This window comes from Asparagus officinalis, chromosome 8 (genome assembly GCF_001876935.1).
Source record: "Asparagus officinalis chromosome 8, Aspof.V1, whole genome shotgun sequence".
Taxonomy (NCBI): Eukaryota; Viridiplantae; Streptophyta; class Magnoliopsida; order Asparagales; family Asparagaceae; genus Asparagus; species Asparagus officinalis.
Window position 1 is genome coordinate 115,728,649 of NC_033801.1, and position 9,506 is coordinate 115,738,154.

Consider the following 9,506-nt stretch of genomic DNA (forward strand, 5'->3'; position numbering starts at 1 on the left):
GAGCAACTACTTTGAAACAATCACCCTTAATTCTAGGATTAATCCTAGACTCAAGTAGATTAGCTCCTAAGTAAAAACTCATTGAGTGAAAAGATTAAAATTTACTTGATCAGTTAGCTAGGTAAGGATAGTATTAGAGGGAGGCCAAAGATTAATTAAGTACATTTTCCCTTGCAAAGCGCTTTACGCAACATCTAAACCTTGCTTTAGGCACCAATGGATTGAAGTAAACTTAAATTAGTTTACTTAAGGATTTCTTGTTCTTTAATGAGCTTAAGTCCTTAAGGTCCAACATCTAGTGAGTTTTAAAAGGATTGAGTTTGTGTAGTGAGAAATTAGTGATTTGTGGGCTAAGAAAAAAATAACGAAATCTCCTACCTTATCTTGATGAGGGGTTACTGCTCTTAAGAGTATTTTTAAGTGAGTGTCAAATCAAGATGCTCAAATCACTTTGGTGAATTCCTACTATCTCTATACAATCAACCATAGGAATTAAAAGCAACTAAAAAAAGATGCAAAAATAAAATCTTTTTATTTTTTAATTAGGGTTTAATAATCAAACAAATGTGAGAAAGAGAGCATTTGTTTGAATTTACTATCTTGTTAGTAATTGTCCAATTGGAGGGTGGATTTTACTAGGATTGATAAAATATTTTTTTTTTATTTTTATTAGCTCCTAATTATATCTAATGTAAAAAGTCTAACTAAAGGGTGGAATTGAAAATACTAGAAAGAGAATTTATATTTTCAAGAAAATTTTCTATCTAATCTTTAACCTTCTCCTTTAAAGTTGTTCATTCATAATAAAACACATAAATTAAAGAACCAAAATAGAAAAAATTCTAATTATAAGCACATTCCCTAGCAACGACGCCAAAAACTTGATAGTTTTGCGCTTGTAACTTAGGTTTTATTTATACCCTATCAAGTTTAAACTAAATTTCTTTTCATATTGGATTCTTGTTTCTTCAAATTCTATAGACTGCTTGGCTTGATCTTGACCTTCAATAAAATGTTAAAAATGAGCAATTTGAATTCTTTTTGAACTCTTATTCATTAATTCTTCAATTCTTACAGATTAAGAGAAAAAAGTTATTAGTGACATATTTATTTAAATAAAATAGATAATGATGTTTTCAGCAAAAGTCGTTTCCATTGTAGATTCCATTAAAACTTCGATCGTTTTACAGAAAATTACAATGAAAATAAGCAAAAATTTTAACTCTCGAGAAAATAACACATAAATTGTTTATCAACTCCTGCTTTTGTGGGACTTTGCCTGTGCCGTGAGTGCTTTGGCTCGTGGACCACCGATTCACAGATCGTGAGGGTGTTTAGGGATCCTTCCTTCGTTTATCAAGGTAAGGATTTGAAAGCGAGTATCTTATCGATGTAAGATATTCACTCTTCCAAAGATCAAGTCTGAGCTTAGATCTCTAGGAATCACCAAATGATATTTGTCAAAGGGTGAAAATTCTCTCTTTCTTCCTCAAAATCACCAAAAGCTCAAGTCTCTTCTGCTCCAAAATGCTCTCCTCTCGTGCTCGATCGGATGCTCTCTAATCAGCCCCCTTGGATGCTCTCTAATCAGCCCCCTTGTGGTTGCAGCGCCTAAGCCGCGGCACCCTAGGCTGCCGCGCCTTAGCCGCGGCACCATGGGCTGCCGCGCTTTAGCCGCGGCACCATGGGTTGCCGCGCCTTAGCCGCGGCACCATGGGTTGCCGCGCCTTGGCCGCGGCACCATGTCCTGCCGCGCCTCAGCTGCGCCGCCATGTACTGCCTAATGGTGCGTACATTGCTCTTTCATGTTGTCTCGCTTCCTTTGAATGATTCTCTCTGATTAAGAGAATGACGTTTATCGTCTTCTCTTTGCCTTGAGTGGTATTTGGATGTCTGTAAGCATTTTTTGACGCCTACAGATACCCACTCCAAAGTATCTCAGACTCATCATTTTGGAGAGGAGTCTGGGACACTTTGGATATGAAAAGTTCTCCTTGCAATTTCTTCAGTAGTTTGTTGAGGAAGTTGCGTAACATATTCTATGAATGGCTTCAAATCTTGACTTCTTCATCTTTTAGCCTATTCAGTGCTTTGTAGAATAGCTAAAATTCCTCCGGTGCTGCGTTTATCGCGTGGCCATTGTCGAAGTCGTGAATTTGAACTGCTGTCGAAGAATAGAGAAATAGTTTATACTCATATGCTCTATTGGAGTGTTCGGGAAATAGTTTAACCTCATATACCCGTTGGGAGGTTCAAGGAGATGCAGTTTATACTCATATACTCATCGGAGTGTTTGGGAAATAGTTTAACCTCATATACCCGTTGGGAGGTTCAAGGAGATGCAGTTTATACTCATATACTCATCGGAGTGTTCGGGTATGTATTCCAAATACAGTAAGAGATGTATGTGTTCAAACACTCAAGGGATCATTGTGTATGTTTGGTATTCCTGCGCAGCAGTGTGGACTCTGATAATATCCATGACCGTGACAGTATATACTGCTGCGCTTGAGCGCGGCAGCGTAGACTGTCGCGCTCGAGCGCGACAGTATCGACTGTCGCGCGCCGCTTCGGCTAGTCGGGTTATAAATCTGGTGTCGGGCCCTTTTTTGGGTAATCTTGCCCGCTGTTTTGAGTTCGAATCCTCTTCAAACATTCTATAAAAGGATTTTTCTGGCTTTTCTCCTCCCCACCTCTTCTTATTTGGGTGATTTTTTTGTGAAAGAGATCTAGGGTTTTCTAGAGTTTCAAGTTCCCCTCTTAGATTGGAGATTTCCTTTGCTCTTTTCATCCTTCGAGTCTCTTCCTCTCTATTCTCAGGTAAAACCGAACCCACTCTTTGCTTTTGGGTTTGTCTTGCTTTCTAATTTGAAATTTCATCTCAAAACCCTAACTTTTATTGTCGTCTGGAACAGTTTTACCATGTCTCCCAAGAAAGCTAGGGTTTCCAAGGGAAGATCTGCATCTCAAGCGCCTGATGAGGTTGACGCTGCCGCTACATCGTTCGGAGGTAAGCTTTTAACTTCTTTTCTGTCCAAAATTGATGTTTTTTGCTCGTATAACATCGCTTGCCCCCTTTGAGGGGCATCCGGGAAGAGTTGACGTCCTCCTTCGAGGGGACTGACGCTGAAAAATACGTATCTTGTTTAATCAAGATGTGTACCACGGCCAAAATACAAATTTGGCTCAAACTTATGATTTTTGAAACCTAGAATTGCTGTCCAGTTACCGCGGCAGCTCGTACTGCCGCGCCTGAGCGCGGCAGCATATACTGCCGCGGTAACGCACGACAACCCAACCACTGCCGCGGCTACTTAGTGCGGGGGTTTTGCTTTGTTTAGCCTTTTTATTCAACTGCTTTCCAACTTTTCTCTGCAGTCCCTTTTCCCTCTGTGGTCTTTTCTGATAGAGAAGACCCAGGCCAAAGTGGTATTCTTCATGCCTCCTTCAACAGCGACTTTCTGGTTAGAGAGGCTCGCTAGTTTAGTGAAAGTTGTGATGATAGTGTTCCTGGGTTAGTTCGTGAAGGAGGTCGTCGCACTCTACGAGCATTGCTGACTGACTCGCCTTTAACTCCAATTCGAGATTCCACCGAACCATTGAAGAAGCCTGATTATTTGTTCGGGGATTCAATTGAAGACCCAGATAATCTTAGCCGTGGTCCTGAAATTTGGTTGAATCAACACGAAGGTGATTTTCTATTCCTTCCCCCGTTCCCTCGACAATATTCAATTCTGCAATTACGGAATTTGGCCGTTTCGAGGGAGATGTCATGGCACTTGACAGATGACCATGAACGCGTTCATTATGGGTTTGTTGGTAAGGATGTCAGCGCTCCTGGCTCCAGTGGTAGGCATACTATTCGCGGCCTTCACCCGGGAATACTTGGACCAGATAGTGGGCCTCAAAATGAACTGATGATAAAAGCCAACACGGTTAAGAATAGGCTCGCTCGGATTGGTAGAGAATTCCCCCTTCCGAAGTTCAGATGTTACGGATGGGTTCATTCTCTTCCAGACAAATGGTGGGCTAGGATGATCAACTACGTACTTAATCGTTGGGATCAGGAGTTAAAGAACTCGGGGTTATACGCTCCCATCCGAGCCAGCATGCATGGTCTCTCGGTAAGTGTAGATCACTTTCTCGCATTGTTCGAGTCTTATAATCCGGAGACCAATACATTTTTCACCAAGTATGGGGAGTTAGGGCTTCCGCTCCACAAAATGATGAAAGTATCTGGATTGCCATTGGGGAATACTCCTTATCAAGAATTTTTTCCCAACAATCGTCAGCTTATGAAGATGAAGAAGGTTGGCTCTCCTGCTTATGACATTCTCTGGGAATTAACTTGTCATTACAAGATAGCGATAGCCAGGATCGAGGTGAAGAGTAAGAAGGCAGCTCGAGTCAGTCTAAAGTAGTTCGCCGACTACTTATTCCAGAATCTCGAGAGCCCGACCGGTGAAGCTGTCTGCGAATCACCTATTCTGACCCCTTCTGATGTTAATAAGCTGATTACAAAGATTAACGCCCAGTCTTATAGAACCGAGTCATCTGAAGGTGGCTTTCTTAGGGGCACAAAATTCAGTACTTTCTTGTGGCAGTCCACAAAAAGAATGAAGCCTGCGACTCTCCTTTCCGGTTACCTGGCTATATGGCTAAAGAAATGTGTAGTGCCGCATCAGTCTTCTGAGGCGCTTCCTCTTGAAGTTCTTTTTCCCGCCGTGCAACTAGCCATCGGAGGTAGGTTATCTTTACTCTCCGCCATGATAGCTGACATCCACAACGGTTTGCATAACCTGGCTAACATCTTTACAAAAGTGGATGCTGAGCCTTCGACTAAGATTCCATTGTCGAGCGTTGAACTGCCCTACACATATTTAATGGCGTGGCTGGTCCTCCATCGAACGGACATGATGTCAGCACCTGACGTGACTGATCCAGAAGCCCCTTTGCTTCAGCTTTTGGAAGGGTGTAAATGGCTGAATCCCTCTCGACAATGGCCTGACAGGGTGCGGCGGTTCAAGAATGCTAAGTGCTGGGAATTTTATAAGTGTTTCCCTCGATTTTCTGGTGCATATAATGACACACTTATTGATGAGGAAATGCCTGGGACCAATAGGACTTCTCCCGACATGGGTAGTTTCCATTGGCTTATGAACATTCGCCCAGGTTATAATGTTTTCCGGTCGAAGAACCTATGCAGGATCGAGCCTTATTTCCCTTGCCAATTTGCGCGACAATTCGGCTACGATTAATTATATGTCGGGAATCCCAACAAATGGTTGATAACATGCGGAGGCCTTATCGATGGAGTGCGAGCCTGGTTCTGGAATGTTTCTGGCTGTACTGAAGCTCAATTTAGTTTGCCTGTCGCTGAGCCTGATCTTCACATGACCTTTCTTTATTGCCGGTGGATTTTAGCCGCCAACACGCCCGTCCCGAAGAAGAAGCTTTCCGAACTAGAATCAGAAGCTGTGGTTCGGAGAATTATATCTTCCAAAAAAGGAAATGAGCCCGCTACATCTTCCCGCGAAGGAAAACAAGCAGTTGATTCTGAAGAAAGTGAAGACTTCAAACATCCAGCGAGGAGGATGAGACGGAGGTTAATATTCCTCTTTCTCCTGTGGCCCACAGAACTCGTCGGGCTTCTTCACCCCATCACCAGGTATTCCTTCAAAAGGCATACAAATGAAGGAAAAGAATATTCCTTTATCGACTTCCAACAAGATGACCGTCAAATGGCCCGCGCGAGAAGGAGAGGAAGAAGAAGAGGAAGAAGACGTTTCCCCGCTCATCGGTAGAAAGAGATCCCGGCCTCCTGCTCCTTCTGAGGTTCAACCCCGTCCTGCTCAAGGAACTGAACTGCGTACCAAGTTTCGCCATGAAAGCTCTGAAGTTCCTCGAGATTCTCGTGTTTCGAAAAGGATTAAGAAGACGGCTCATCGACAACGTCAACTTCCCCCGTTGCTTGAAGAGGAGTTCACTCAGGATCTTCCGGTTGATCAAGGGGGTAAGATCTCATTCTTATCTCCTTTTCACTATTTTATCTTTGAATATAGCATCTTATTTATTCTTTTGCCATCACAGTTGGACCAGGAGAAGAAGGGGAAATCATACCCGAGCCCTCTTCTCCTGGTTTAATGGACGTTGATGAATCAAGCTTCACTCAGCAAGTACACAGAGCGATGAGTGAAGAACCCCTCAGTATGGACATTGCCCCTCCTCTGGCTACTACATCGACCTCGCCAACCACCGACACAGGTACTGATATTTTCTCATTTGGGGGACATTTCCGGGAGATAAGTGAATCGGAACATGTTCCTCTTCTACTAACTTGTGCGCTTTATCTTCTTTTAGTTAAACTAAAGGGGGTGAGTGCGGGTAGTAGCGCTGCTGACCCCGCAACTATTATTGAAGGTAAACTTATTTTTGTTTGCTTTGATTCTTTCATGCTTCTTGCATATGCACTGACGGATCCTTCCGCTTAATAGACATCTTTGTCGATGAGCCGAGAGATCCAGAACTTGTCCATGATATGGGTATCGGAGATTTCAACGAACATGATTTCAATCTTGATATTTCCGAAGATGAACACCAGAAAATCTCCGATATACTGTCAGCTCCGGACCCGACCGCTACTGCAGGACCAACTATTCGAGTTGATTCAACTGAAGTAGGCGCATCAGAAGGTATGCACTTTCAGATCCAAGTTTTCAATTAAGCTTTCATTTCTTATTGTTTTTGGATGACTGAAATAAGAATTTTAAACGTAGGACCAACGAAGGAAGTTGATGCGTCTACTATCATTGGTGAATACGATCAACCTGAAGGCCTGGGTTTCCTACTTTTGACAGGTCCCCCGGCTGAAGTTGAACCGCCAGTTACTATTCCTCCGACTTCTGCTATTGTCGAAGCCGAACCTGTTGTAACTTCCGATCCGACTCTAGTGGTTCATGAAGTTGGAGGATTGAAGGCTACCGCAGAAGAGCAACTTACGACAACTTCTACTCAACTTGGTGTGTTTCTCCTTTAATATATCTCGTAGTTGGATTTATACATGTAGAGTGTTTTATTCATCCTTTTCTCATTTATAGAACTTGTTCCTCAAGAATTTGTCGATCTGGATCCGAAGCCATCGGGGGCTTCAGGTGAACAATCGTCTGGTGTAGTGAATCAACCGACGAGCGTTATTTCTGAGCAAATCCCAGTTGTTGTAGAGCCTGTTGTAGCCTCGCCAAGCCAAGGTAACCCAGTTATTAAGTTTTCTAATGAACGTAACATGTTTCCGTTCATTACCATACACGGGTTCATATGTCTTACATCCATTTCACCTGTTCATTTTGTAGCTACTTCTTTATCACTGTCCAATCGTATTCAAGCTTTATTGGCGAACGAAGATCCGACCAAGGCTGTCCTTTATGCTGACGTTCAAAGTTTGGTTACCTTCATAAATATCATGGTTGATCGGATTCTTCTCAAAGGCTCACCTTTCGAGCATTTTAGAAAATCTCTCGATCGCTATGTATCAGGCATTAAAGACTACGGATACTCTGAACTGTCCGATTCGATTGAAGCTTACTTGGCTGACCTTGAGCAACACATTGAAAATTTGCAAAATCTTCGTGTTAATGGCGCGTCTTCCTACATCGCTTCTCAAATGGACCTGAAATTGCAGGTGTGGCGTGATTCTCAGAAGTCCGCTGAATCCGAACTTCAGGGGTTGAAAATCTGCATTGATCAACTCAAGGAGGGCGTTGCTAGAAAGACGCAGATTAAGACAGATCTGTATCGTGATCTAGAATCGAATCAAGCAAAGATAGCCCGTCTGGAAGAACAACTTGCCAAAGCTAGGGATGAGCGTGAAGTGTTGCAGTCCGATCTGGCGGAGGTGACTCAGGTTGAGGTGAATCTACTCCGGCAGCTAAATCTTCAAGCCAAGATTTTTGCTGACAAAGAACAAGAGGTCGCCAGAATTCAAAACATCGATGAAGAAAACTTTAAAGCTAACTTGATCCCCGAGCTTGAGTTGGCTTATGTGACAGAGCTCTCTCGATTAGAGGACCAAATTCGTCATTACAAACTATTGTAATTTTGGGAACATACATTTTTTTTATGCTGTTTTGTTTGAACTCTTTTGGTTAGTATAGTGAACTTTTTACTCATTGAGATTTTAATTATGATTACTCATTCTTGTTTAGAATAAATAACCATAACACTTATAGGATTTTTGGCAAATCCTCAGCCATCAACGAATTTGATATGCTTTTACCGATTACCGTTTGAATCGGGCTAGTATGTGAATTATCTAAGTCTGTTTCATATATAACGTTGCGCTAAAAGAATTAAACTCTTTTAGACTTTGAACTACAATGTTGAATATGTAGGCTACATGTGTTAGATGTAGGTTTATCTCTAATAAGGGATAGAGATAATATCCCCCATGCGCAAATGGCATGGCTTTTGAAATGCAAATAGGTTACATTTCCTATGTAGGAGAATGAACCCAAAATTATAAAGAAAGAATTGGGTATTCTATCTTTCAGTCTCTTGTTTGTTGGTAGAGATAAACCCTAGAATTGGATAGGAATAATTTCATATTCCATCTCCTGGTCTCTTGTTTGTTGGTAGAGATAAACCCAAAATCGGAGAGGAAGAATTTTATATTCTATCTCCTGGTCTCTTGTTTGTTGGTAGAGATAAACCCAAAATCGGAGAGGAAGAATTTTATATTTTATCTCCTGGTCTCTTGTTTGTTGGTAGAGATAAACCTAAAATTGGAGAGGAAGAATTTTATATTCTATCTCCTATTGCAAAAGAAACTCAAAGTGGGATCTCCACTTAGAGAATCTGGACTGGTTTGAACAATCCTAACTATCATAAGGTTTAATTATTCAATTCAAAAGTGGATCTTTCGTTCACAAAATGAATCGAAAGGAGATTTTGGTTGTGGCCCTAACTGTAGTAAGGTTTGACCCAGAGAGAGTTTTAAGACGATCCTAACTATAGGAAGGTTTGATCACTCGATTTGTGGGCCTCTCGTTCATTAAAGGAATGGAGAGGGGATTTTAGCTTTGGTCTTAACTGTTTAAAGGTTTAACCAAATGAGGGTTTGAGACGATCCTAACTGTTTAAAGGTTTGATCGTTCAGTTTGTGGACCTCTCATTCATTGAAGGAATCGAGAGGAGATTTTGGTTTTGGTCCTAATTGTTTAAAGGTTTGATCAAATGAGCAGTAGGAGTTTGAATGATTTTAATCCATGACAGATTTTGGCGTACCCTTCGTCGATCGATTTGATCGGTGAGGGGTTTTGTGAGGAAAGATTAACTGTTTACAGATTTGAATCTCATCTCAACAAAAAACTGTAAAAGAACTTTATGATAATCAAAAACATATTATTTTAAAGATCAGTTTCAGATTTAGAACAATTAACTGATCTCGGGTTATCCCGAAATATCCTATATAGGATTTTCTAGGAACTTCCCGTTTTACATAGATTATCCTG